The sequence below is a fragment of the Silurus aristotelis genome (genome assembly GCF_946808225.1).
Source record: "Silurus aristotelis genome assembly, chromosome: 28".
Lineage (NCBI taxonomy): Eukaryota > Metazoa > Chordata > Actinopteri > Siluriformes > Siluridae > Silurus > Silurus aristotelis.
Window position 1 is genome coordinate 14,734,170 of NC_139601.1, and position 6,000 is coordinate 14,740,169.

Sequence of the window (6,000 nt, forward strand, 5' to 3'; positions counted from 1 at the left end):
GTGATTTGTTCATTTTCTACTGGACGCACATGAGTAAAGCATAGCAAAATCTTTGTAGGTTATGTACAGGAAACATAATTGAGTAGTTCATCTGTCGACTCTTCTAGTCCGAGTCGTTCATTTATTTATTACTTGACTCCCATAAACGATACACAATGCAATATATCAAATTTTTGGAATCTTTACATTATTGTAATTTATTGGTATAATTATGGAAGTCACTTGGCAAAAGAACTAAGGATACGACCCGAAAGATAAAAGAGCTGAGCTACTCATTCTGTTTATCATAATTTGTCCTTAGCTGCATTGTCTAAAGTATATGTTGGAACTATAGTCAAAGTTTGTGTATGTAGATGTGTTGGGGATCTGCTTATTGAGAACATTTTATTTGATTTATAATCAAGGAAATGAAATAAACTAAGTAACTTAAATGACTAAACTAAGACACTAAAATGACCTGATCCTCTCATCACTATCGTGTACAGGGGTTTTATCAGAGTACTTGATTCTGATTGGTCAGATGGCATTCATTTATTTTCTGTAGGTCTGACAACAGTTACAGTTGCAATTTTATTAATGCACTTGATTGAGACATAGTGGAAATTTCATATAAATGAATACAGTCTGAATACATTTTGTATAAAGAATATTTCATTTATTTTTCATTTATATTTTATTTGTATTTATTTTTCTTGTAATCTGAAGCAGTCTCTGGCAAAAGAATTGTAAAATAATAGTTATTTTCTTAAACTGTTTAACAAATAATAATCATTTAGTTTTTTTTTAATCAGCTCTTCATCATTCCTCGACAAGATGACGCTGCATTTTTAGTCTCAGTTTCTCTTCAGATAAGAGAGAAAATGTATGTATAAAGAGCTGCAATCACACGATAACCAGGACCGTGTCTTATGTAGGTTCCACAATATTAGTTGTAAGTCTAACCGGAAAAAAAAAGTTATGCTGTCATTTTTTTAATCAATAAAAATTGTAAGTGTGCTATGAATCGCTATGAAGACTCAAGGACAGAGACAGATATGCTTCACCTTTCTTTACGGTTTTCTTTTGCATTCAAAACACGTACAAACCCAAACAATCTCTCACTGAATACAAACTGACCTGCAGGCATGCATAATCAATTTTCAGTATTACATTATAATAGAAAAAAAAAACAAAAGAAATACATCAGTATAAGCCATACCTGTGTAGGTTTTGCACTAAACATCTGGATCGGCGTTGAGCAAAACTACAACCCGCAGCAGTTTCGACCTTTTCCTCGGGGGGCACAAATACATTATTCTAAATAGAGTTTACATACACTTAATTATCCTTGTCGGAAAATGTCGGACGAATGCAATGCCACTTCATTCAGTGGTAAATGAGCATGGAAAAAAATTCTCCCAGACCTCAAATATTAAAGTTTTGGTTTGATCCTCTATGAATGCATTAATTTACAGTCCAAAAAAGTCAAGAAAAGAATATATTTTCAGTTTGGGTTTCTTATATACCTGATATTTATATTATATACTATATTATATACTATATACTGAAATACTATCTTATATATTTTATAACAAAAGTTTGTCCAATAGATTCAAATGTGCCTTTTGAACATCTCATTCCATATTCCGGCTCCGTTTGCACTTATATTAACCTCCACTCTCATGGGAAGATGTTCCACTAGATCTTGTAGTGTGCTTGTTTTTTGATTTGTGCTCAAATCCGTGGCATAATTTAAAAAATTAGGTATTGATGTAGGTGAGATGATGCGGTCTGGGTTTAAATCAGTGTTCCAATTTACGAAAGATCCACGAAAGATCTTCCACTTCAATCCATGTAAACTATATTCGGGGAGGAACCACATCTAGATAGAAACGTCTGGTGCCCCATTATTTTTGCCTATATCATTTAAATACATATATAAACGATTAGTTCATTCATTTAGTATTGTTGCTATTATTTTCTATAGTATAATTCATTATTTTTGCTGTTTGTTCCCTTTTACTAGTACTTGCATTCTTGAATTGATGTAACACTATGTACAATTAACTGAGGCCAATGTCTGAACAAACTGAAAAGTAAAAAGGCACAGTGTGTACGGAGGTTAAGCCTGAACTCTCCAAATGCCCTATTCGACAGGAGCATGATGGATAAACTGGACCCCGTTCTTGCTCCATCATTCATCTCCTACACAGAACAACTCTTTCAGCCAATGCTTTATTTGTCCAAACTGCAAAACTGATTATTTTTTTTTCAGATTGCTATTTGCATTCGTGTTATTTCACCGTTATTTCAAATACCTTGATGATGAAATGATAAAAAATACAGTTTAAAATACTATATTATGGTTGTGCAACTTCGAAAAGGATTTGTTAGTTAAATATCACTTTGTACAGTGTCTATTATTTTTTAATTTAACTTTTTTTTTTTGTTAGCAAATGCATTACTTTTTTGGGGGGAGTCTGCAACAGTGTTTGCAACAGTTATAATAAGGTAATTTTAAATGTGATTGGCTGCAACATGTCTCAAACAGTTTGTATGAAACATGACAAGACCAGTTGCTGGAGTTTTGATGGAGGAATGTTGTTCCATCTGTGTTTGATACAGGATTCTACCTGCTGTCCTGTTTTCAATAAGTGAAAGGTCTGGACTCCAGGCACCCAGACTTTTCTACTACAAACCTATGCTGTTTTAACAGATGAGATGTGTGGCTCTAAATTGTTTTGCAATCATATGACTTTAAAAAGGAACTGTTCAATATCTTTTTAAGACTCTGCAATAGATATAGGTCAGTGTTTAAATAAAAAAAAAAAAAAATAGTAAAATTGAAATGGTCAGGTTTTCTTTGAGTCTAATCTGTTCCAGTGCAGGAAATGGATTAAATCTTATATAAAGAGGCCATGCCAGTTCAAGTGCACACTTTCAATGTTGGGAAAGTTACTAAATACTATAAGGCTATGCAATTCAGATGAATACTTTTTAAATTCTACAATTTATTTTGATTACCATTCCATACTTAAACGCCATGCAGTTCTGTCTGGACTGTGACTAATTGGAACCAATTTCTTCCTCAAACAGGACAATGACTGAAAACAAGCTCTAGATGGAGTGTTATCCATCATGGAACCGCCCATACCCTTAAATCCTATTGAACTGCTTTAAGATGAAGGTCAAGGTCAGAATGAAATATCCAACTAGCAAAGAAGACATTTGGCAGGTTTTACAAGAAGAATGGTAAAGGACTTTATCTGAATGTTTGGAGAAATGAATAGTCCCGATCCCAAGAGTGTGTAAAATTGTTATTTATGCTAGGAGAAGGGTTTTTCCAATGAAATTAATGTATAGTATCTGAACATTTATATATTTATTTTGTTAAAGTAAATACTATTAAATTACCCTGTTTGTTACATATAACAAAATAAACATGCATATGTCTTTCTATAAAAAACATTTGACAGCTACAATATAACTGTGATTGTTTAATACATGTAAAATTGTATGTAATTGTATATTGCTGTGGTATAAGGGGAATGAAACACCCAGGACATGCTGTTAATAAGAAAATAGTTAAATCTAAGTTGTTAACATGCAGACCAACATCCTATTTTTTTGCCCCCAATGTGGCTTTTTTTAATTCCTGTAGATAACATGATTTTTTTTCAAGTGATTCCTTCATCTTCAGTAAGTTCTCTACCGTAGTCTTTTTTTTTTATCCTGGTGGATCAGGAGTCTAAACTAAGAACACTAGATAAAATGCAGATTAAGACACAAGTCACAGTCAAGGCTATTTTGGTATCCATTAGGTGAGTGGAAACTAAAGGACCCAGAGGGAAACCACATGGATGCAAATAGTAAATGGAGAATTGGCTGCAGGGAGTTTTGCTCTTGTGTGAGATAAGATTACATTGGTAAAGTATTTATAACAGATTTATGTCCATGAATCTCTTGGAGATTTCTGTATTGAACAATCTGATCTACTTTCTCTTGAGCTGGTCCATGCCTGATGCTCTGGGTTTCACCCACTGTAATCTGACTCATCTGGACTTTTATGCTGATTTTATCCTGGCTTTTTTACTTCTTTTCCTTCCTTTTTTCTATTTTCCCTCCTTTGTTTTTTCATTTTTATTTCCACTTTTCATTCTCCCACCCTTCCTTATTTCCATCCTTACTGCCTCATTTCTTCCTGTCTATTTCTTGAGCTGGTCCATGCCTGACGCTCTGGGTTTAACCAACTGTAATCTTACTCATCCGTATTTTTATACTGATGAAGTTTCAATATTACTTCCTTCCTTCCTTCCTTCCTTCCTTCCTTCCTTCCTTCCTTCCTTCCTTCCTTCCTTCCTTCTTTCCTTCCTTCCTTCCTTCCTTCCTCCCTCCCTCCCTTCCTTCCTTCCTTCCTTCCTTCTTTCCTTCCTTCCTTCCTTCCTTCCTTCCTTCCTTCCTTCCTTCCTTTTTATTTCCTTGAATTTGAAACACTTGAAATTATGTAGCCTTATGAATGACCCAAATGCAGTAATGCTTATATATTTTTGTTTTGGTGAGCAAATCCTTACACAGCATGAGTTTCATATTCAAGCAAACTACAAATGCTTTAGCAGTATTTTTTTTTCCCTTTCCATAAACAAATGATTTAATAGCCTGCTGTTTGCTTTTGCAGCATCTGCTAATACAAGCAGGCAATGCAGTTCCACTGATAACGTGGTTTTAAATTATTTGGGCAAATAGTTTCCTTTTATTTCTGAACAGATGGCTGCTCACTCCATCTGATCATGATGATTGGTATTCGATGTGTCTGTTGAGATGTTTGCATTGCAAACGATTTGGTAAAAGCAATAATAATGTACAGGAAAAGACTGCACAATGGCAAAATATAATCCTACAATAACGCTATTGTTTAAACTTTTCTCATTTAAATAGTATTTCCTCATTAATAATTAGAAACTTCCAGGCCCCAGGTTTGATCCTGAACTCGGGATCCTATCTGTGTCCTCAGGGTTCCCTGTTCCATACACATAATCTATTCATATTTGGCTATAGTGTTCGATATTGATTTAGACCTCGTTATTTTCAAGCAGGATCTAACCAGGTAACAGGTGCCAGTTTCTCATTGCTACTCCTTTTGGTGGGGTGTTTCATGAAATACATCGAGCACCTAACATCTAATCTGACGTAATTAAATCTCCCAGCCTGTTTATTTTACACTAGAATTATTTTATGTGGACCAAATATAACCTCATGCCATTGGGTCAACTGGCAGTGATGGACCAATGTAAGTTGGAGACTTTGTTTTCTGACAGCTGGTGCAGTTTTCTCACACCACTAAAACATATCTTTCATAAAGCGATTTGTTGCTGCTCTTTTCTGTAAAGCTCCCAGGGAATCTCGGCAGTGAGAAATCTTCCATCTAATAACAAATTAAAGGAAGTCATGCTGAGTGACATTATCTTTGTGACTCCATAGCTGAACTAAAGACGCAAGATATTAATACACAGGTTAAAGATATTATTAGACAAATTACAGATATTAATACACCAATTGCAGATAGTATTACACAAATTACAGATATTAATACACAATTTACAGATATCAAAACAATGCCAATTTTCCACCAAAAAATAGGACAATGTGCAAAATGTTAACAACATTTCATAAATTAATATACTGGGAATATATACCATTTTAAGAATAATAAAAAAAAAAAAAAAAAAAAGTTTACCACTGTGTAGCATTACATCTTCTGTCAATACACTTATGGAAGCTGAGAAGACCAGTTGCTGGGAGAGTTTTGGAGGAAAAGTGTTGCCACATATGTGTTTGATACAGAATTTACAGAACTGCTCACTAGTTCTGGGTGTCCTTTGTTGTATTTCTTGTTTCATAATGCACCAAAAGTTTTTAAATGGTGAAAGGTCTAGACTGCAGGCAGGCCAGTTCAGGAGACAGATTCTTCTACTAAGAAGTCATGCTATTATAATAGGTGTAGTATGCAGTTAGCATTATCTT